This window comes from Pongo pygmaeus, chromosome 2, assembly GCF_028885625.2.
Source record: "Pongo pygmaeus isolate AG05252 chromosome 2, NHGRI_mPonPyg2-v2.0_pri, whole genome shotgun sequence".
Classification (NCBI taxonomy): domain Eukaryota; kingdom Metazoa; phylum Chordata; class Mammalia; order Primates; family Hominidae; genus Pongo; species Pongo pygmaeus.
The window spans coordinates 93,656,549-93,680,966 of record NC_085930.1 but is presented as its reverse complement, the minus strand read 5'-3'; the positions used below and the strand labels follow the sequence as shown (position 1 = coordinate 93,680,966).

The following is a 24,418-nucleotide window of genomic DNA, read 5'->3' as shown; positions in this document are numbered from 1 at the left end:
GTTTACAATAGTGGTAGAATAAGAAATAACTTATGAAACGAGTACATTTTCTTGGCTGGCTGGGGCACTCAGAGTTGACATTGGTAAGGCTCTATTAAAATGCCTTTATGTTCTGATATACGCAGATGTGTTAATTTATAGCATATTCATCAGAAGACATAAATTAATTGCTCTCTGATGAATTTTATAACACCTCCTTTATGCCTCTCCACCCTCCCCCTCCAAAGTACACTGAAAAGGTCAACAGCACTATCGAATGCAGCACACTTCAACTTCCTTCCAAGCTTATAATTAAAGCTAATTAGTAGCTTTGGTAATTAGCACATGTAAGCTTTCTACTTTCTGAATTAATAAGACTGAGTCAGGTTTTGAGCCAAGTAGACTTTTCACTCACTGGTTCTGATTCTTGAACTGTGTTTGGCTGGTTAATTTAAAACATATCTGTTGAAAGTGGAATACTAGAAAGAAACCATACTTACGATGGTCTGCTCTCAAGCCAGTGTGATTTATGAACAGGCCAAAATGGAACTGTTGTCACAAGAGAAAATCAGAATGCTCTGGGTTTCCGATAACTGACCAGTCTCAGCCTCTCAGTGTGAAATGAGTTGTGCCCAGTTACTATGTCATATGGACACAACACAACCTCAAAGATGCTCTTGCACACTTATGTCACCCTCTCGTAACACATCTGTACTAGGCACATCAAATCCTCTTTATTTTAGGAGAATGCAGAGGCAATGGCAGTGGGGTGCCAAGATATAACTAACTGCTCATTTTGATTCAAATAAAAATCAAAGAGGAGAAAAATCATTAGTCAAATCAGCTTCTGCTTTTATGTAGACAAAGTGATTCTCCAAATAGCTTCGTGTTTCTTTTTTTAGCCAGCATGTGGGCATCCTGCATGCCCAGACAGAATTAAAGTGCATGTTTTAAAATCAAGAAATCAAATCTATATTCTATTAAAAGAAAAAATGTGATTTGTTTTCAGACTTTAGAAACAGTTGGGATAAAAATTTCCACGGGTGAGCTCATTTGCTTTTTCTCTTCCCATACTAATCTCAGAAAATTTATTTTTGTTTTTTAAAGAAAGAAAGGAAGGAAGAAAAAGAAAATCACTTAGTGATTTACTGGACTCCTTATAAGTCCAGGACAATGGTGGGGGTTGCTCACAGCGCTAGTCATTTTGATACATAAAGAAAAGGAAACAGTCACTGCTGCACAGAGAGGAATATATAAGACAGCTCTGGGTCACTAGAGTAAATGGTTTCCATTTTAATGGCGCACTTACTGCCACTGTGATAGCCACATTTGGATCTCTAAGGGGCAGTTGATACTATTCAAGAGCAAGGCACATTTGGTCTTGTGGATGGCTGTGATTGTGAAGGTGACAAGGGGTTATGGATTCCCACAGCCTCACAGGCCCAGCTGAACAAGAAGCCTTGTGTCCCCTTGGCAGCTCACCCTACCTAGGTGGATACACTCCACTAAGATCTATATACAGTGGTTCTCAACTGGGGGAGATTCTGCACCCAGGGGATACTTGGCAATGTTTGGCACAGTTTTGATTGTCATACCTGGTGGGAGAGGGTAGATGCTACTGGCATCTAGTGAGTAGAGACTAGGAATGTTGCTAAACAATCAGCCATGCACAGGACAGTCACTCCCCAACAAAGATGATCTGGCCCCACAGGATAATAGTGCCAATGTCATGGAACCCTGATAGAGAAGGTCTAAACAGGGTCTGAGGCCCTCCTTATCTTTGAGTAAGAGCTAAATGTTAGCTTTCCAGATTGACTCTGGGCTGATCTTGGCCTTATAAAAGTCAGAAAGAAGTGAGTGATAGCTCACCCGCAGGGGCTAGATCTGAGTCAGACTGGAAGAAGTCGGCATACTCAGGGTAACTGCAGCTGCCTAAAAGCCAAGCGCTGGGCATTTTTACGTTGCAGCTAAGGCCAGCATGCTGCATTATGGATGAGCTCATGTGCCATGGCAAACAGTTTAAGAACGATGCTTATATTTAATGAATCCTAAATGGTTTATTACAGAGGGTCAAGTTTCTGCTTCCTGTGGGAATTTGACATTTATGAAAATGCACGCACATTAATTATTCAGTGGAGACGTCCTTCCTATGGAAATTCACTTTCCTGTACACTTGACAGCACTACACTCCCTGTCTGCATGGGCTACTTTGTTGTTAATCCTCTAAGCATCAATTAAATAAAATTTGCAACTGAGCCAGGATGCATCTACCCTCAAATATTACGCAAAAGACAGCCAAATGCTGTTTGATTTTTCCTGCTAGTAGCCAATCATTACCCATAGCTATTTACATTCTTCCTTTTGTTCTTTAAAGCATAAACCTAGTATCTCTTCCCACTGAGAAGAAAACTATGCTCAGTAATTAAATTACACCACATTAAACTTACTTAACTTAAGTTCACCAGCAGGGAAAATTTCGTGCCCCTGGGTTTAACAATAAGTCCTAATCATGCTTGCAAGCCATATCTTTTCTGTGAGTTGTTATAATTTTCGTTCCTGGAATTCCATTAAAAATGGTAATGTCATTACTCCTGTTACTGCTCAAAACCAACAGCATAATCCTGCATTTTAATTAGTAATTACAATTAATCATTATTTCATTAATGAAATGTTTAGTTGGTAATTGTCTTTGAGCACCTTACTCCCTAGGCTTATAAGCATTTCATAACATCTAATTCGTTGCCTGTTTCTGATGAAGTGCCACTGTCAACCTTATTTTATGTTAACACTTTGATGGGGCTCTGCATCCCAGGCCTGCAACACCGGCTGCATATTTACACCTTGGAAATGTGTGGTTTCTGGCTCTCGATAAGGTTCGCCTGAGGACGTACCCTCGCATTCTTTCCTGCCAACTTAAGAAGGCGAGTCGGTGTGCTCCCAGAGAGCACAGCATGTGAAGAGAGAAATAATAATTCCTGGAACGCTTACTTAATAATAAATCTGGGATCCAAATTCATGGATTTTTGAGAGAGGATAGAGCAAGGATTTGGAGGTACTCTTTGGAACAGGAAGGTTGATTTTAAAAGAGCTTAAAGAATTAAGAATAAGCTGGGAGGGTTGTCAAGAATTTAACATGAGGCAAGATTTTTGTTGATCCTTTTGCAATACCAAAGATATTCTTATTTATTAGGACGGTTTTTTTAGGGGTGAGGGGAAGCTTGTCTTCCCCACCAAAAGGTCAGGGACCCAAGTATGCCTTGCACAAAATTGTATTCCTAGCTCCTGGTGCAGGGCTGGGCATACATGTGATTCAATAAACAGCTAGATAAGTCATTGTTCCTGCATGGCCTGTGGTTAGGCTATGAAGGGGGTAACTGAGGTACAAGAGTTAATGGTGGTTTGGTGATGGGAGCAGGGTGTGGGATGCTAGGAAATGCCAAATTAGTGGGCTGGTGTGCTCACAAATGACCTAATGTCATAGCTGTCTGTCACTGACAATTCTGAAAGGACAGATTCATCCGACTACCCTCCATGTAAAAAAATTTACACACACACACACACACACACACACACACCCCCAACAGTGAATTATTCAGGGAGGAGAAAGCCTGCTATCCTTTGCAAATTAAACAAGGAGGATTTGAGCAAAGAAAAGATGTGCTGCTGTTATTTCAAGGAAGTATTCACAGCTTCAGAATTAAAACTGAGATGGAACAACATCAGACTTGTTGGAAAATGCTCCGTGTCTGTGGTGTATTTCAGACAAGTTAGTCAGAAAATTCAAAATATCTGGAAGAAATAAATGACGGCCAACAGTTTGGTGTTGGCCACCAGGTGCCAGAGCACGTATGGTCTTGGCCTAAGGTGAGTGAAAGACAGGTTTCTGGGTCAAGACAGCTGTTTCCAAATGGCAATTTTTGAGGCTGCTGACATTTTACAAAATAAAAGAATGTGATAAAGCTTAATTTTTTGGTTGTATTTTATAAATGTCTATATTTAAGAAGTTCATGCTTTAGCACACTTAAGACATTCGACAAGTCACTTGGAGATAACATCAAATGTCGAAATTTGAGACCCTTTATAATTAGGAGTGGAGGACCAAGTGGACTCCATCCCTTGTCCCCACATAGGTCCTATTTCTTTCCTAGGCCATACAGCTTTTAAACATAATATTTCTCCCTTATTATCCTTCAGTATTTATAGAGCATCCAGCCTGTGCTAGGAGCTCGAAAAGAGAGTCCCTCTCTCATGGAGCTCCAAATCTAGAGGCCCTTTCCCTTTGGAGTTTCTTCTACTGGAAATTGCCTTTTCTTGTGCAGTTCCCTTTGCTGACTCTGCTTGTCCTCCAGTTCTCACAAAGGCTACCATGCAGTGGGAGAATAAATATGAAAAAAAAGATAAGATCATTGCACTGCAGAGTGAAGGAGCAAATCCCTTAACAGTCGCGAGTACACATTCCAGCTCATGAGCGTAAAGCCACACTATTCATAGAAATGGGTGACACTGATTGTACACTTACCATGTGTGAATACTGTGCTTAGTATATCACATGGATTACATCACTTCACCTGCTTCAGAGAACCTGGATTGAGCATAATGGAAATTAAGAGTTGGCCCATCCCTAGATCCACATCTATTACCTGCTTTGCTGGCTGCCTGGGAATGAGGTCTTGTCTGTCTGTTTTTTGTTTTTTTAACTTCAGCTTTGGCCTGGAGCTGCAGCCCAGGCCACTATGGAAGGAAAGGGAATGTAGCCTTTATAAAATCACCTATAGCCTGTTGGGAATGTCAACTAGTACAACCATTATGGAAAACAGTGTGGAGATTCCTTAAAGAACTAAAAGTAGAACTATCATTTGATCCAGCAATCCCACTGCTGGGTATCTACCTAGAAGAAAAGAAGTCATTATATGAAAAAAATACTTGCATACACATGTTTATGGCAGCACAATTCGCAATTGCAAAAATGTGGAATCAACCCAAACGTCTATCAGTCAATAAGTGGATAAAGAAATTGTGGTATATATATATACAATGGAATACTACTCAGCCATAAAAAGGAATGAATTAATTAATGGCATTTGCAGCAACCTGGATGAGATTGGAGACTATTGTTCTAAGTGAAGTAACTCAGGAATGTAAAACCAAACATTATATGTCCTCACTCATAAGTGGGAGCTAAGCTATGAAGATACAAAGGCATAAAAATGACACAATGGACTTTGGGGACTGAAGGGAAAAGAGTGGGAGGGGGGTGAGGGATAAAAGACTACACATTGGGTGCAGTGTACACTACTTGGGTGGTGGGTGCACCAAAATCTCACAAATCACCACTAAAGAACTTATTCATGTAACCAAATACCGCCTGTTCCCCAATAATCTATAGAAATAAAAAAAAAAATTAAATCAGCTGGAGCCAAGCAGAAATAATAAGGAAAGTGAATTCCAAGAAAAAGTATGGAATTCTCTTCAAAGCATAACAGAAAATGTTTTGCCATTTCTGGTTGTTGTCATGAAGCAAAAAAACCCACTTGCCCACTTGGCATGTCTTACCTGACAAAAACTACAAAGGCCTGCCCAGGGTTTCTGCAAGTCCTGGATCTGGGAGGCTGTGTCTCACAGAGAGTGACAGCAAAGACTTAATAACTGTGAGACTGTGGGCAAGTTGGCGAGTTCTTCTGTGCCTCAAGTTCCTCTATGTAAATGGGGACAGTGATCCTTGCTCTTGGGGTTTCTGGGAGGATTCCATGGAATGATATGTGACACCTGGCACACAGTGTACACTCAGTTATCATCACATATGTCATCTTTAATATGATTTTTGCCAATTAGATGTGGACTTTTTGCTTTTATTAAAAATTTAAACAATAATAACAACAATCACAGTGAGTTTGGGTTTATAATACTGTGGGTTTCTTCCTTGGCATGATTGGAGATAAAAGAAGGAATATTCCATGTGATGCTGTGAGGTCCCAGGAAAGGTGGGACAGAGAATCCTGAGTCATGCTTACATGTCATTACCAGTGGGAATGAGAGCCATCTGGGATGACCTAAGTGCATATTGTTTGCAGACAGTGATTGATAGGAGCTCAGGGAGCAGGAAAGTGGAGCATGAACTCACAATAGAAGGTAGGAGCAGAGACAATAAAGTCCTATCCTAACAGATCAACTGAGAGATTTCTATTCCCTAAAGTTCCACAGTCTTTGTACCCCTCTCGCCACGTCAACTTTGCTCTTCTTGAACAATCTTATCCCCTCTCTTGAACCATGCTCCCTGTTTTTCTCACATTTATGTCCCCTTCAGGATATGGCAAATTGTCTTATGCTCAGGAAACATTTGCTGAATGAATCCTCTGGAGATCTTCAGAAAATCAGCATATTCCAAATGAAGTGACTGAGACTTAAGCAAGACACCCAGGGTGGGACGGACGGACTCTTGAATAGCATCTTGTTCTAGACCACTATAAACTCGTGGGACCTAAACAAAAGTGGCCCTTTGTTCAGTGAAGAAGATTCCCAGGGAGCAGGTAGAAGCAGATGGAGCTAACTCCAGATTCAGTCTGTGCTCTCCGCAGACCCCAGCGTCTTCGTAGATAGGAGGTTTAGCAGATGGTGTTTTTGCATTAAGTTTCTAAATTACCATCTATAAGATCCTCTGTTTTCTAAAAACTAGTTGCCTTAAGGCTTTAAGATTTTAATGTAATTTAAATGTTTGTGTGTGTTGTTAGTGTACCTGTTTCTCAGGTTTGCTATCCCAGATAGGTTATTTGCTAAGATCAGAAGAAAATCAATTCGCAAAAGGACATGCTCACATGTTATTACCAGTGGGAACAAGAGCCATCTGGGATGTAAGACTATGGTCTCTTTGCACTGCCCACCAAAAAGGTGTGTGGAACTGTCCCTTGGCATTGCACAGGAAGAGCACTTTTAGTATGATTTCCTGCGCTGTGGCTATGACATCAGGGAGGCTGAGGCAGGATCACTTGAGGCCAGGAGGTCGGGGCTGCACAATGAGTTCTGATTGTGCCACTGTACTCCACCCTGGGAGACAGAGCAATACCTGTCACTGAAAAAAAAAAAAAAAAAAGAAAGAAAGAAAAGAAAAAAGAAAAACAAATTCAGAAGCTACAATAGGAGTAGTTCAGAAACCTTCCTCCAGCCTTTTAAAGGCACAGAAGAGCTTTGTTTCACATTCATTTCGGCTTCCAAAACAACTAGTCAAGCCAGTTTCACCTGTTTTATTCACAACAGTTTGCTCTCCAATCCAGATTCCTTCTTTAAAAAAAGGGAAGAAAAAACATTCTCATATTTCTTGTTTTGCTAGCAAGAAATGAGCTGCAGAACACTTTCAGAGATCCACTAGCTGTTTTCCTTAAGCTGAGGCTGAGAGCTTCTGGGGGACTCCAAAGTAAAAAAGAAAGGAAAGATAAAACAAAGGACAAGAGGCTGGGAGGAAGAAAGAGAGGAAGGGAGGGAGAAACTATAGAGACCACTGTGTGGACACCCACAACTTCCGGTTCTGAGGCTGGTGGGAAGGGAATTTGCAATAGAAGAGGAGGGGAACTGAGAGGAGAGCGCTGTATTAAGAGCTTATAGGAATTCTAAAAAGAAAAAAAAAGGAGGCCTTTGATCCATTCCGAAGAGGGAGGCAGAAAACTTCAAAGCAGAATAACAGTCCGCTGCACTCTGCCCTGCTCTAAGTACCCGGAGCATTCATTATGAATCAGCCCACCTCCCCTCCACCCACGTGGGGCTGTGCAAGCCAGACATGCAATTCAGACCCACAGTTTGTTCAGCCTCCCCAAGAACACAGCGTGTGCAAGGTTTGGGAATGGAAATATAGCAGGCTGCCCACCACTCCTAAGTGAGGTTAATTCACAGATGTGGAAGGAATCTCTACCTTTTGCAGAGACTGCGAGAAACACCAGCTTCCCTTCTTTATCTTCAAAGGAAGATGGTGTTTTTTTTCTCCTTAATCCTGAGTCATTTACAGTAAGATACATCTAAATAATAGCCCCGGAGGTAGAAATGTGATCTACACAGTCTCTACCTCAAAAATAAGTTTTTTCGGGGACTTGTTTACCATTCCGAACGTGACCCTGCAGCCCTTTATAGAAAGTAACATTTGCTTTTATTAGAGACAGCAGATCTACTTCTGTGAGCACCACAGATGTAACTGGGATTCATTTTTACTGGATGTCTCAGAAGACCGGGCCGACTGCCAGCTCTCTTGGACACAGGAAGTTACAGGGTGAGGTCACTTCTGCTCACCCATTTCTCCTTCAACAGTGCAGATCACATGCACAGAGTTCTTAGGAGACAGGTCTTCCCCAAGGCAAAGGCACACAGAAATGCTTTCCTTCCCAGCTGCCCCTTGATGAAAGAAACTAAACACCTCATCAGCATGGATATGACACTAGCCCTCGGCTTCTTATTTTTTGCAATAACTACTCTGTGTCAGAGTCAGTAAAAATCGCAATGCAGAGAAGAGAGATAAAAAGAAACATCCTGGAGAATTCTCCTGGTTATTTTTAAAATATTGTCTCTGTTGACTTGAAGTGGTGTAGAAACAGTTCCATATGCTGTGTTTCTTTTTTCCTGTTGCATCTTATAGTTTAAACATAGATCTTTTATCGGATACAACTTCTGTTAACAATATGGCCTACTGGGTTAGCAAAGAAACCGTTCTTTTCTTACAGTTCTGGATTTGGGGAGGTTGCTCACATTTAATTGTGGAAAGCATTATGCTCTTACGTTCTTTGCCAATTCTTTTCTGTAACACAAACCTAAATCACATACCGATTTCTCGAGGTTCTTGCCTAGTTTGGACCAAATTAGGTCCCACAAATTCCTGATCTTAGCAACAGTGTCTCTCAGTTATTTTCCATGAGACAATATGTTTGTCTGTATTTCATATTGCTTTGTGGAGACAATTACCAGTGCTATATCCCTAATTTTCTTTTTCTTGAAAAAATATTTTCATTTTTAGAAATTAATTTATTTGTATAGGAAAAATGTTAAAATAGAAATAAGAATATAACCTCTTTGACCACCCTGCTCCAGTCCTGGTCCCCTCACTGGAGATAGCCGTATTAGCAGACGGGCTCGTGTTCTTCCAGACATTTTTCTGTATATTTGCACACATCCAAGTACATAGTCATATGTCTCGTTTTTGTTGCTACTATCATTATACAAATGGAATCATCCCATAGAACGGATGCCTCATAATTTATTTACCTATTCCTCTATTAATGGATGCTACGGTCTGAATGTATCTCTTCAAAATTCACGCTGGAACTTAAGACCCAATATGACAGTATTAAGAGGAGCCTTTGGGGAAGTGATTAAGACATGGGGGCTCTAGCCTCATGAATGGAATTAGTGCCTGTATAAAAGACATTGAAGCAAGCACTCTGGTCCCTTCTCCCTTTCACCATGTGAGGACACAGTGTTTGTCTCTTTCTTCCTGTGAGGACACAACAAGAAGACTCCATTCCAGAAGCAGAGGGCAAGCCCTCACCAGAAACCCAATCCACTGGCACCTTGATCTTGGACTTCCCAGGTTCCAGAACTGTGACTAATAAACTTCTTTCTTAAATTGCCCAGGCTAAGGTATTTTACTGTAGAAACAGGAATGGACTAAGACAATGAATATATACCTTGCCTGTTAATTTGCTGAGAACCAGGGTTTCATTTTCAACATTTACTAGCTAATCTAGCCTAGAGAAGTACAAAGAACCCAAGACTTGGATTTTAGTCCAACAATACTACTAATGTCCAGGTAATCTTCGGCAAATGATCATCCTCTTTGGGCCAACGTCTCCTCAGCTGTCAGACCAGTGGGCATGTACAGTGAACAACTTAGTACCAGGTACTACAACAACTTGCACATGCCTAGGCCCCACGGCACCATGGTGATTCTGATTCAAAGCTAGGGCTAAGATTGGCTACCCTTAGCAAAGAAGAGTTACTGATGTGTAGGTGAGAAAAATGTTTCATGATTTAGAACAGGGTGGGACAAACTACATCCCATGAACCAAATCAGACCTGCCACCTATTATTATAAATAAAGTTTTATTGGAACACAGCAATGCTCGTTTGTTTACATATTGTCTTTGGCTGCTTTAGTGCTAAAGTGGCAGAGATGAGTAGTTTCAACAGAGATCTCATGACTCACAAAGCCTAACATATTTGTCACTGGTACTTTGCAAATGTTTGTAGACCTCTGCTTTGGAAATATCCCTATGGTCATACAGAGGGTGGGGAAGGAAGACAATGTAGAGTGGTGGTGGTGATGGGGGGTCTGAGTCAGGGCAAGAGAAAAGAACAATGTGCAAGACACAACAGAGACAGAAGCACAGAAGTTGTGACTGATTGAATGGATAAAAGTATGAGAAACAGAAGTTACCAGTTTCATATTTCCAACTCGGAGTCTTCGGCGATTATCATTAACCAAGATGAGCGTCATGAAAGGAAAGAAGACGTTTATGGGAAGGTGAGTAGGATTCAAATTAGGGACTTTCTGAATTCAAAGTGCAGATAAAGGTGTCCAGGAAGCAGTTAGAAATATGAGTCTAATATTCAGGAGAGAGGTGGGGCTGGAGGTCAAGCTTGGGCACCACCATCTTGGAGATGAGAGCAGGTTTCATGTGAGCAGACCAGACCAAAGAGGGAAAAACATAGAGGCAAGCGGGTTGAGGAGGAAATTCTGAGAAACCCCAACAGTTAAAGGACTGGCAAAGGAATAAACCTGAGAAGGAGCAATCAGAAGAGTAGAAGAAAACAAACGTGATAATATTTGTGAAAGCAGAAGCAACTGATGTTGGCTTTTATAAGGGTTCTTTGTTGGGCTCATGTGGGGGTGAAGAGTGCTCTGAGGATTTGGTGCCTCTGGTCAGTGTCCTGTGGAGGCTTCCATAGAAAACACTCCACACCCATTATCTGCAAGGAGACAGCTGCAGTTTTGCCTCTTCATGTGGTTTCCTCAAGCCCACCCCCTGGGAAGCGCAATATGATTCTCTCACAGAGCAGACGGGATGCTAACTGGAGTCACCTCTGCCTTGCAGAGTTCTCCCTCAGTTGAGCTCCAACAGTGCCTGGTAGTGTAAACAAGACTGGCTCACCAGTGCCTGGTACCCAGCAGCCATTCAACCAGTCCTGCTGATGCCCCACCATGTGCCAGCCACCAAAACATCTAGTGCCAAGATCACAACTGTTTCCTTCTGCTCCTGGTTCTTAGACTTTTTTTTTTTTTTAAATATAAATGATCTGCATTTAGTGATTATTTTTAATTTTTTTATTTCCATAGGTTTTTGGGGAACAAGTGGTATTTGGTTACATGAGTAAGTTCTTTAGTGGTGATTTGTGAGATTTTGGTGCACCCATCACCTGAACAGTATACACTGAACCCAATTTGAGTCTTTTGTCCCTCACCCCCACCAATGCTTTCCCCCGAGTCTCCAAAGTCCATTGTATTATTCTTATGCCTTTGCATCCTCATAGCTTAGCTCCCACTTATGACTGACAACATACAATGTTTGGTTTTCTATTCCTGAGATACTTCACTTAGAATAATAGTCTCCAGTTCCATCCAGGTTGCTGTGAATGCCATTAATTTGTTCCTTTTTATGGCCAACCAGTATTCCATTGTATACATATACCACAATTTCTTTATCCACTTGTTGACTGATGGGCATTTGGGCTGTCCATATTTTTGCAATTGTGCATTGTACCGCTATAAACACGTGTGTGCAAGTATCTTTTTTGTATAATGACTTCTTTTCCTCTGGGTAGATACCCAGCAGTGGGATTGCTGGATTAAATGGTAGTTCCATTTTTAGTTCTTTAAGGAATCTCCATACTGTTTTCCATAGTGGTTGTACTAGTTTCCATTCCCATCAGCAGTGTAGAAGTGTTCCCTTTTCACAGCAACCACACCAACATCTATTACTTTTTGATTTTTTTTTTATCATGGCCATTCTTGCAGGAGTAAGGTAGTATCATATTGTGGTTTTGATTTGCATTTCCCTGATCATTAGTGATGTTGAGCATTTTTTCATATACTTTTTGACCATTTGTACATTGTCTGTTGAGAATTGTCTATTTACATCCTTAGCCCACTTTTTGATGGGATTGTTTGTTTTTTTCTTGCTAATTTGTTTGAGTTCCTTATAGATTCTGGATGTTAGTCTTTTGTCAGATGTATAGATTGTCAAGATTTTCTCACACTCTGTGGGTTGTCTATTTAGTCTGCTGACTGTTCCTTTTGCTGTGTAGAAGCTCTTTAGTTTGATTAAGTCCCACCTATTTATCTTTGTTTTTGTTGCATTTGCTTTTGGGTTCTTGGTCCTAAAGTCTGCCTAAGCCAATGTCTAGAAGGGTTGTTTCCGATGTTATCTTCCAGAACTTTTATACTTTCAGGTCTTAGATTTAAGTCCTTGATTCATGTTGTGTTGATTTTTGTATAAGGTGAGAGATGAGGATCCAGTTTTATTCTCCTACATGTGACTTGCCAATTATCCCAGCACCATTTGTTGAATAGGATGTCTTTTCCCCATTCATGTTTTTGTTTGCTTTGTTGAAGATCAATTGGCTGTAAGTATTTGGGTTTATTTCTCGGTTCACTATTCTGTTCCATTGGTCTATGTGCCTATTTTTAACCATGCTGTTTTGGTGACTATGGCCTTATAGTATAGTTCGAAGTCAAGTAATGTGATGCCTCCAGATTTGTTCTTTTTGCTTAGTCTTGCTTCGGCTATGTGGGCTCTTTTTGGTTCCATATGAATTTTAGAATTGTTTTCTCTAATTCTGTGAAGAATGATGGTGGTATTTTTATGGGAATTGCATTGAATTTGTAGACTGCTTTAGGCAGTATGGTCATTTTCACAATATTGATTCCACTCAATATCCCTGATGAACACAGATGCAAAATCCTTAAGAAAATACTTGCTAACTGAATCTAACAGCATATCAAAAAGATAATCCACCATGATCAAGTGGGTTTCATACCAGGGATACAGGGATGGTTTAACATACACAAGTCAATAAATGTGATACACCACAAAAACAGAATTAAAAACAAAAATCACATGATCATCTCAAAAGATGCAGACAAACATTTGACAAAATCCAGCATTGCCTTATGATTAAAACCCTCAGCAAAATCGGCATATAAGGGGCATACCTCAATGTAGTAACAGCCAACTATGACAAACCCACAGCCAACATAATACTGAACAGGGAAAAGTTGAAAGCATTCCCTCTGAGATACGGAACAAGACAAGGATGCCCTCTGTCACCTCTTCTATTCAACATAGTACTGGAAGTCCTAGCCAGAGTAATCAGACAAGAGAAAGAAATAAAGGGCATCCAAATCAGTAAAGAGGAAGTCAAACTGTCACTGTTTGCTGGTGATACGATCATATACCTAGGAAACCCTAAAGACTCCTCCAAAAAGCTCCTAGAACTGATAAATGAATTCAACAAAGTTTCAAGATAGAAATTCATGTACACAAATCAGTAGCTCTGCTATACACTGACAGCAACCTAGTTGAGAATCAAATCAAGAGCTCAACCCCTTTTACAATTCCTGCAAAAAAATAAAATACTTAAGAATATACCTAACCAAGAGGTGAAAGAATGTACAAGGAATACTACAAAACACTGCTGAAAGAACTCTTAGACTTTCTCTATCCCTATATTTGGAGAAAAGGTTGGAGGAGGGGGACAGAAGGATGCAGGGAGGTAGAGAGAGTGTTAAAGAAGAAGGAAGGGGGTAAAAAAGAATGGGAATAGAGGCATGGAGTAGAAACTAATTAGATGGCAAGGCAGAGACCTTGCATTGCGTATCTTACATGCACTGGCTTGGGAGCCTTGAGAACTGATGTGTATATTGAAAGCAACAGCATGTGCTAGGTGTCCAGCATAATACCTGACATATATTAAGAACTCAATATATGTCTGTTATGATAATATTTTTGAGTATCCAGAGGAAGTAGGCCAGGCTTTGAATTGATAGGCCCTTTGGTAATTTTCATACAGCCATGTAGCAAAACATATTAAATAAATTGGGGGAATTTCATATTATACTACATTCCTTTTGCATTCTCACTGGCAAGAGTATTTAGCCTGGATGAAACTTGATACTTCAAAAAGAATCACTTGCTAAAGGGAGAAGTGAGCCCAACCTTCTGTTAGGAAGACGTGGTGAGTACATCAATATTACAAAGATTCAGTGTGGTAAATCAATATGTTGAAAGTAGTTTAAATGTCCAATACTGGTTTCCAACTTCTAAATTTTCTCTATCCTCTCTCTCAGCCTTTTTTCAACCATTCCTTCCTTAATCCTTCCACCCATCCCTCTCCTCACCACCACCATTGTAGACTAATTTCTTTTGGGTATCTTTCTAAGCCTTTGCATACTTTTTCCTATTGAGTAGCTTTGCTGTTAGGATTCTCCAGCTACTTCTGCAAAGGGGCTTCCAAAGCACTTTTGAAAATGCAGCACTGTGTATGTTTTGGTAAAATAAAGCAAACATTTTGTTTGGTCGGGTTTGTTGTTTGAAGTGTTGCAGTCTCCCTCTGGGGCCTCCTACTATCTTCTGACTAGCACCTCAACAGCATCCCTTCCTGCTGATTTGCAGAGGGTTTGATTCTTTTTCAATAGTGCATAATGCTGCTGTCTTATTGCCTGTTTGCTTTAGTTCATATTTCTTCTCCAGATGGATTTTCTATGAAGATCATCCCTATTTGTTTGATCTTTAATTTCAGACGTTGTCATTTTCTTTTCGAGTATGCTTTTTTATGGATGTTTCTTTTGGCAGAACCACTTCCTATGAGCCTCAGTGTGTGTTAATGGCACTTTCATTTATTATCATAGACAATTTCAATTTCTAGAGGGATGGTTGAGTTCTGTTGTGGTTCAAAGGAGAAATAAATCCTCTTGCAACTTTGGCTATTTTATTTCACTTCACTTTTGGCCTCAGAGGAGGAGAGAGAAGCTGAGAACATTAGCCACATCTGTCCATGAAGATTTATCCAATATCAATTTGCTCCCACACCTGATGTACTGAATACTCAGAAAAATGCTCAGGCTATAAAATCATGTCTAAGGCACAGACAGTTTAAGGATCAGGCTTTGAATGAAGGCCTCAGTTTATCTTATACATTACTGAAGCCCATTCTATAGAGGACTAATAGTTTCCACAGGTGTCTTGGGTGGAGAAGTGAAAAAAGTCAATGGACTGAGATACCTATTGGTCTCAGGAATCATTTGCCCAATCTACCCTAGGCCAAGCTTTGAACGACAGGCCATCTGAATTCACTGAGTGACTGAATCCCAGCACAAGAAATGTTGATATTCTTATTGATTCTTTAATGGCCATTTTATATGCATCCATCCAGCTATCCATCTATGCATTTATCCATCATTTATAGTAATGTCCCTAAGGCTGCTTTCTTGCAAAAAACAAGGAATATTCACAGCTGAAACTCACTTTATTATTCTGGCACAGTTTTAAGCATCCCTGCAAACATGACTTCTTTAACGATCTCCGGTTTAATTCCACAGTATGTTTCCCTATCTGCATTATTCTCTCCTACTCTGATCATCTTATTTATTTATTTAGACCTAGGGTCTCACTCTGACACCCAGGCTGGAGTGCAGTGGCGCAGTCTTGGCTCACTGTAGCCTTGGCCTCTGGGGCTCAGGTAATTCTCCTACCTCATCCTCCTGAGTAGCCGGGACTACAGTTGCGCACCATCACGCCCAGCTAATTTTTTTGTAGAGAAGGGGTTTCACCATGTTGGATCACCCTACTTTAAAATTGTAATATAGTTCCCTTTTCCAGCAACTTCCATTTTGTTTAACCTGTTCTTTATTTTTTCTTTGCACTTTTCACCTCCTACCTAATATATAATGTACTTATTTACTATGTTTACGGTTTGTTGATTGGCTGCTTCGAGAACATAAGCTCCTCTCACCATCTACTCATTGTATTCTAAGTGTGTGGCATATGGTGGGTATTTGGTAAGTATGTGTAAGGCTTCTTGGGGAAATGACCCTTCGGTGCCTTTATTCAATACTCAAGAGTGTTTCTCAGCCCCTAATCTGGTGTGGTAGGAGATACAATGTGCGTGAGTGCACGCGAGTCTCATATATGGGAGTCTCGGCGTGCGTCTCATACATGCTGCTGGATGTGTGGCATGCCTGGCCCCTGCCCACCAACGGCCAGTGGTGACCTTATCATCAATATAACAATTAAAAACACCCCAGCACATTTCCAAATTCCTCATATGGCTCCAGTAAGGCTTTGCTTGATAATTACTGTAAGTCTTAGAATAAAACCATTTTTTACACTATGTTTCCACTTGGCAAATAATTAGTCCACCTTATGGCATCCTAGGGGCACTCTCAGAGATGATACACTTTCTTTTTTATATGCCTCCCTCAACAGATTTGAAAATCCTCTCACACAATTAAAGACAGTGATATTTAATGATAAAACTCAGTTGTCAATGACGCCTTCTATGTCAGTCATTAACAAGCCAGTAAACCAATATTTACTATGAGCTTTTGAGCCTGACTTCATGCCATGCAGTGTCCATTTTATAGCACAAGTGGTACCCCACCCACTAAGGCTGTGCCTGTGTTACTTGCGGTCAGCATCTCATCTAATCCTTCCTCACATTTTAGCAAAAACCAGGCCCTGCAGTCAAAGAACAAGTTTGACTGATTTCTTTTCACTGGACTGGTCAGTTATTCAACCGTGATGGACAAACTGCTGAGTTAAATTGGAATAACACAGGCCAAGAGAATCACATTTAAAGTCAGAAATGGCAAAAATAACAGACATTTCTATGACAGAACATCAACAAATAATTACTGATTGTCTACTGGATACAAAGTACTGTGACATAGGGCACCAGAAGATGTGGTGAACATGGCATCAATTGTCATTCTGCTGGGCGATAATGAAATATGTATAGGAATGTATACTAATATTTACATAAATGCAGACACTGAGAGCAGCTATGCTAAGTGCTTTACAGGCACATATCACTTAATCACTAACATGAATACCATAGGTATCCCTATTTTATAGAAGAGGAAGCTGAAGCTCAGGGCAGTAAAAGCACAAGGTCACTCAGTCGGGAATTAGTGGGGCAACAGTTTAAACTCAGGTTTCTCTCATGCCAAAGGGTCTTAACCACGTGTGATAATTTAAACAGTTTTCAGTTTTCTGAAATTTTCAGTTTTCATTTACTTTGGTTGTGTAGGCACAAACACAAGAAGATCTACAGATAATGTATATTTTTTAACTTTCTTTAAATTAATGCATGTTGGATTGCTCTCTACCATTTGCCTCATCTAAGTCTTTGTAGTTGGAATCCATCGTTCTCTGCAAATTTGACATTTGATCATAAACTGCTCATCTCGAGATGAATTACAACACCTCACATTAAAGAGGCACTTAGGGAGACATTTCTATTCCATTTCAAGAGACTTACATAAGAATCCTTTTTGATCTTTCCTAAAATTAAAATGAAAAGCCACATTTTGGCAATATTATGGAATAATACAAATGTTCAATTCTGTGGAAAATGGTAGAGACATGACTGATCATTTGATATTTAAGGCAAAGAAACAGTGGTTTTATTTGATTTTTCATTTTGAACTCTGTCAGACTGTGATCCTTTTTTCTATCTTCATAGTTTTTAAAAAATAATAATCAGAAACAAGAAACAAAGAGAAAGCAGTAGAACACATTTTCTTTGCCTCCAGGATTGAAGCCATTTTCCCCTTGGCATGTACCTACTAAGTAGGAAAACCTAGAATGAAAGTTACTGTGTTGCTTCAGTAACTTCTAAGAAATCAATATAATTTTGGTTTTCTGCTACAACTCTCAAAGCATATTTGATGTATCTCTTAGTCATTGACAACTTTCTTTATACTCTGAAGCAAAGTTATCCCAGCCAAGTGTATGTGCCTGCGGATGCTAAAGTATGGCTATTTGAAGTTTGCTTCTTCTTAAAGAGAAATGCAAAGTTCCCAGAAAGATGCTAGATACAACGGTTCATATACACTTCACAAGGCACTTGCCTGACTTCTTGGACCAAATTACATTAAATCTTTGAGCCAAGAAAATTAACTCACCGTTCATTGAAAAAGAGTATTTCAGCCATGTCATACCTTTGGTTAAGGCAGACTTAACGGGAAAATCTCTTTCCAATATGATATCTGATTCCTTTACAAGTACACAGTTTGTTAAGTTTTATAGTTTTTTAAGAAGTAGAGGTTTTTTGTTTTTGTTTTTTTAACCAATAGTACTCTGTGTGTGTGTGTGTGTGTGTGTGTGTGTGTGTGTGTATCCTACCAAATTCCTTAGTTAATAAGCAAGACAAATTTACTCATGGAACTCCTTTTGTATTATGTAAATTTTCCAAAAAAAAAAGAAAATCTTAATTTGCGTTTCAAAGGCTCTCTAGTTTAAGCACAATGACTTTGAAGAAACAACCAAAAAAAGATAAAATGTGGATGCAGAATGATGTTTATTTTACATGTATATGGTACACACTGGGTACCAAAAGAAAGTCATGGTTAATTACAATAATCACTCTAGTTTGGCCAAATAACATGGAACTAACGACACGAATTTCAACTATGGATAGTAATATTAAGTGGGTTGAAGTAATCTCTACACAATTAATGTTTTCTAGTGCCTTGGCCTCAGAAAATTTATCTTTGGTCTATATGGATCTATGTGCATCTAATTAAAGGTTCATATTTGCAATGCAGGGTTTTAGTTAAGGGAGGTTAAACATGAAATTTCCTTAGAGCGCCTCAGTGTTCATGGGCCTCTATATTCCCATATCTCTGCACCAGCAGTAGGAGGATGTGAGAGCCCAGGGAGCCCTCGAACTTCAAAATTAGATCTGTGGGAGAAAACACGTAAATCTCAGCCAGAAGAATCTATGCCTCCTTTTTCTCTCATGCTGCCTTACTCATAGCACTGATAGCATGCATGATCTGTTAGCCTTCACTATCCTTGCAGAGGAACTGGATTCGGTGGTATGAAAAAGACATATACTGTTCCATGAATATCCATGTGCTCTGCTTCATTTCCTGATCCCTTGCAGATAAGTGAGCATACTCTGACCAGTTCTGGCCAAGGGACTCTGAAGGAAAATGCTACCTTAAAGGCCAAAGTATTTAAGAGCCAGCACATGACTCTCCAGCTCTCTCTTATTCTGTCTCAGTGATACAGAGGCTGCAGGCCCAGATGTCAGAATTATACAATACAGAAAATGGATCTCTTATAAGGGAGTTTGTAAGAAAATTGGCCCTAGAGAGCCACCAGTCCCTTAAAAGAGTTTATATGACAGCCTGGGCAACATAGGGAGACCCCATATCTACAAAAATAAAATAAAATTAGCTCGTTCCTATAGTCCCAGCTACTTGGGAGGCTGAGGTTGGAGGGTGGCTTGAGCTCAGGAGGTTGAGGCTGTAGTGAGCCATGATCGCACCACTGCACTCCAGCCTGGGTGACAGAGTGAGACCCTGTCTCAAAAACAAAGCAAAACAAAACAACTCCCCCCTCAAAAGTTTACATTAGTGGCAAATAAACTTTGTTATGCTGGGAAGATATTACCAAGAATAGCTTAGTTTACTGTGATAATTTAAATCAACTGCTAAGACAACCAAAGTAATCAGAAGCTATAACAGGACATAAATGCTGAGTACAAATATTTATTTTTGTACCTACTCTATTGGAGAAAATCTAGAAAATGAATTCAATATATATTCCAAAGGAAAAAGGAGGAAAGTCTAGGAAGTTTTTCATTTGGGATAAAAGCCAGGAATAAATATATGACTTTCACTGGAACATTTTCAGGCACTCAGAGATTCAGAGATATCCTTAATGCTAAGTAGATGTATAATTAGCTCCCTGTTTAGGGACTCCAAAATGTGCCATGTCAAAACTGTCTCCTGAAAATGTTGCATTGTGATTCCAAAAGCAATCAGAGGTTGTTGAAAAATCTTTGGGATTTTGCAGTGTGTAGTTTTCCCCAACAGGCCTAAAATTAATCATTATAGGAAAAACATGCAAACTCCCCCATTCTTTCGTAGTCTAATCTAAACATTAAATGCAATATCATAATTCTGCAGACATAAATTCCCTCATTATCTGTGGGCCAGGTCAACCACAGCACAGACAGCCACCTAGCAGACCCATGAGCAGGGCCTTTTGCAAAGGTGTAGCACTGGCCCTCAAAAAGACTTACAGTTAAGCACTCCAGGAGGCTGCAATTGTGCACAGCAGCCAACCTGTCTAATTGGGTCATTTTTTCACTGGGTAATTTATACAGAATGTGGACTCAAGGCTGACTGCTCTTTGAACAGTGTGACTGCTTTTGTCTGACTATACCAATGAAGCAGGATGGGGTTGCTGGTATTTAAAACCAGGCATTCTGGCCCCAAAGAAACATTGCTTTGGGCTGTTGTTCTGTGTTATTGCAAGAAGCATAGTATCTGATGTTATGAGTGTGGGCTCAGTTACTTCATCTGTAAAATGGGAGGCTATAACCCCACCTACCTCTTAGGGTTCTCGTGAAGATGTCCTTGAGAAGAGCTGAAACAGTGTGCCTGACACAGAGAAAGCATTCAATGAATGTGAACCATTTACGCTATACAGCATTATTACTGATATGAAGTATCAGTGATACATTATTGATATAATTATCATCAACATTGTCTGTGATGCTGGTGATGATATGATGATGATGATGACAGTAATAATCATTTGCTGAGTGCTTACCATGTGCTTGCCAGTCTACTAAGTGCCTAATGTGGATTATCTTAGTGAATCCTCAGGGCAACTATTGAGACTATTATTATCTCCTTTTGATGAATGAAGACACTGAGTCTTAGAAAGGTTAAGAAGCTTGATCAAAGAAGTAATAAAGCTGAAATAGAAGCCAAGCAGTTTGACTTCCGAGCCTGTGCCCTCAGTCGCTAGCCTCTACCCCAGCATTGACACAAACACAACCACAGCTTTTATTAGTTGTCCTTATAATGACTTAGCCTCATACCGTAAGACTGTCTGTCCCAGATAGAGCCACAAGTTACTTAACATATCTCAGTGTCAGCGGCCACAATCTGCTAGATAACTACAACTCCAAAGTGCCCTGCCTGCTGAATGAGATTGAAAATCAGTGGAATAGGGAATGGGGGTTCTGCTTGGAAATAACCTGTAACCAGAACAGTTAAGGTGGAAAGGGGTGACTGTGAAAAACGAAAACAACAAAACAAAACAAAATGCCAAAAAGCAGGGTGGTATAGAGAGGGTTTAAAGGGTATTGCTCCCCCTTTCACTCCTAGCCTGGGATTCAATCTGTGGCCAAAAGCTGATGGTAAGTGTGTGTGTATTGCAGCCATAGTCAGCAGAGCAAATGGGGACTCTCAACTACTGGTCCTACTTCCCCTAAGCAGCTGGGTAATTAACATGTGATCCCTGCACCTGCGAAAATGAACCCATTACCCCTTACCCAGTGATCCACTTGCCCCCCCATGATGTGCACTGTAGGGAGTTCATGCTGTTTAGCTCAGAAATTCTAAGTTCACATGGAGTCCAGTTTTCCCGGACTGTACCTTAAGTGGTTGATTGCTGGAGCCACTTCATATCTATATTTAAGTTAGACTTTTGAGTACTGCCCCTCAGTTTCAGGAGCCATGGGAGCAAATTGAGGGGCAAAAGTTACTTCTGGAGCTTCCCAATCATTTCTCAACCATTGAGTCACAGCCTGTGACACGAGACCTCTTTAACTTAACCCCAACCTCATTGTGCTAGGTTCTGTTTTCTCCCCAGTTATTTTTTTTTTCTTGCTCTAAGAAGAGGATAATATACCCCTACCTTATCTGTAACATCCAGCCACATTGTCTGGTTTGGTTATGTGACTTTCTTTGCCCAAAGGACTATAAGCAGATAAGAAATATCCATGTCTACACAGAATCTTTGAATGAGGTTGCAAGGCTTAACTCAACTTTCTGCATTTTTGTCCTCTGCATTGAGAATAGCATGGCCCAGATGAGGGCTTCTCTGCTTCAGCCTAGGTCTTGGAATAAGAGATGCACAGAATAGAGCCAAGAAGAGGTGCTGCCAACCACAGACTCGTAAATGAGAAATAAATATTTGTTTATTTGGGGGTTGTTACTGCAGCTGAGGCTAATACACAAATTGTTCAATAAGAACTCAGCCTCAGCTTACATCATGTGCCCAAGTGAATCTGGGGATGCTAGGGGCTATCTTCCCTATCATTGAGCGAAAGACTATTTATGTATTAAGCCAACAGGCAAGGACAGAATCAAGAAGTGTTGAAAAAGTAAGAGCTCCGAGGCCTTTGAGCCCCTGAATCCAGCTCTGCCTGAAGACTTAATGCTAGATGTTATGATTATGTGAGCCAAGACATTTCTCTTTTACTTTAGCTAGTTTGGATTAGGTTTCTAATCTGATTTAAATGAATATTGACTTACATCAGGTCTCCTCACTCTTTTGCAATGATATCTGAGCACAAGCATATATGACATAGTAAGTAATAGTAATCATATGGGGGTAAGTTACACTGGGGTATAAATCATTGTAATTGAATAAGCCTGTCATGGGTTGAACTGGGTTCCTTCTCCACCCCCACATCCAAATGGATATGTTGAAGTCCTAATCACTACTACCTCAATATTTCACATTATTTGGAAATAGCATTGAGGATGCAATTAGTTAAGATGAGGTCATACTGAAATAGGGTGGGCTCCTAAACTTATATAATTGATGTGCTTATAAGAAGACAGCCACATGAAGTTTGAGATACACATAATGTCTTGTGACCATGAAGACAGAGATTGGAGTGATGCAGCTACAAGCCAAGGAACATCAAAGATTGCTGGCAAACTACCAGAAGCTATAAACCAAAGGCAAGGAAGGATTCCTCTACAGGCTACAGAGAGAGCATGACCCTACCAACACCACAACTTCAGACTTCTAGTCTCCAGAACTATGAAACTATAAATTTCTAATTTTTTAAGATACCTAGTTTGTAGTATTTTGTTATAGTGGCCCTAGGAAACCAATACAAAGCCCATCAGGTGAATTTTTACCAACAGATCCCATGGAAAACTTCTGATGGAAATCACTATTATACTCATGAAGGTCATTGACAGGGTTTGGCTCTGTGTCCCCACCCAATCTCATCTCGAATTGTAATCTCCACATGTTGAGGGAGAGACCTGGTGGGAGGTGATTGGATCAGGGGGACAGTTTCCTCCATGCTGTTCTTGTGATAGTGAGTTCTCAAGAGATCTGATGGCTTAAGTGTATGGCACTTCCCACTTTGTGCTCTCTCTCCTGCCACCTTGTGAAGAAGGTGCCTGCATCTCCTTTGCCTTCCGCCATGACTATAAGTTTCCTGAGGCCTCCCCAGCCATGAGGAATGGTGAGTGCACTAAACCTCTTTTCTTATAAACTATTCCAGTCTCACGTAGTTCTTTATAGCAGTGTGAAAATGAACTAATACAGCTATATTGCCATATCTATGTCCACACAATATCCAGAGACACAGAAAGGAAAAAGGAGGCAGCACAATGCAATGATCATGCACATTGGCTGAAAGATCAGGAAGACCTGAGTTCAAGTCCTAGTTTGTTCATTTACTTTAGGTGATTTCTGACTCCAGTGTTCTCCTGTACATCACAGAAAAATCCATTGTTTCATTCATGATGTTTTATGAGAGTTAAATGAGGTAGTGCATGGGAGGTGCTTTACACTGTGCCTGGCAGAGTATATTTGTTAAACAATAGATGGATAGATGAGCTAAATAGACAGACAGACAGATAGGTAACTTAGACATACAGATAGATGATAGAGAGAGAGAGACAGAGAGACAGACAGACAGTTTGGACTACTATCAAAATATTATAAACTGGTTGGCTTATAAAAAACAAACATTTACTTCTCACACTTCCGGAGGCTAGAAATCCAAGATCAGAGTGCTAGTATGGTCAGTTCCTGGTGAGCACCCTCTTCCAGGATGGAGATTATCAACTTTTCACTGTATCCTCACATGGTGGAAAAAGAGGAAGTTAGCTCTCTGACATCTTCTTATAAGGGCACTAATCCCATTCCTGAGGGGCTCTATCCTCATGGCTTAATTACTTATCAAAGGTCCCACCTTCAAATACCATCACAATGGAGATTATATTTCAACATATGAATTTTGAAGGACACAAACATTCAGTCTATAACAGATAGACAGATACACACACCTAAAAATATATCAATGCATAAGTCTATAGATATGAAGGTCTGTATCTTTCCTACCTATATAAAATTTAATCAAATCATTAGCAGTTAAATAGTGAATTTTCAACACATTCCCAAATAGTTTTAAC

At 40.1% G+C, this 24,418-nt stretch overlaps 1 protein-coding gene across 22 annotated transcripts in view; it reads right to left on the bottom strand.

Moving 5' to 3' along the window:
• The window catches only part of FHIT (fragile histidine triad diadenosine triphosphatase), a 1,508,090-nt gene that overhangs the window by 69,100 nt on the left and 1,414,572 nt on the right, over nucleotides 1–24,418 (bottom strand). The window lies entirely within an intron of this gene.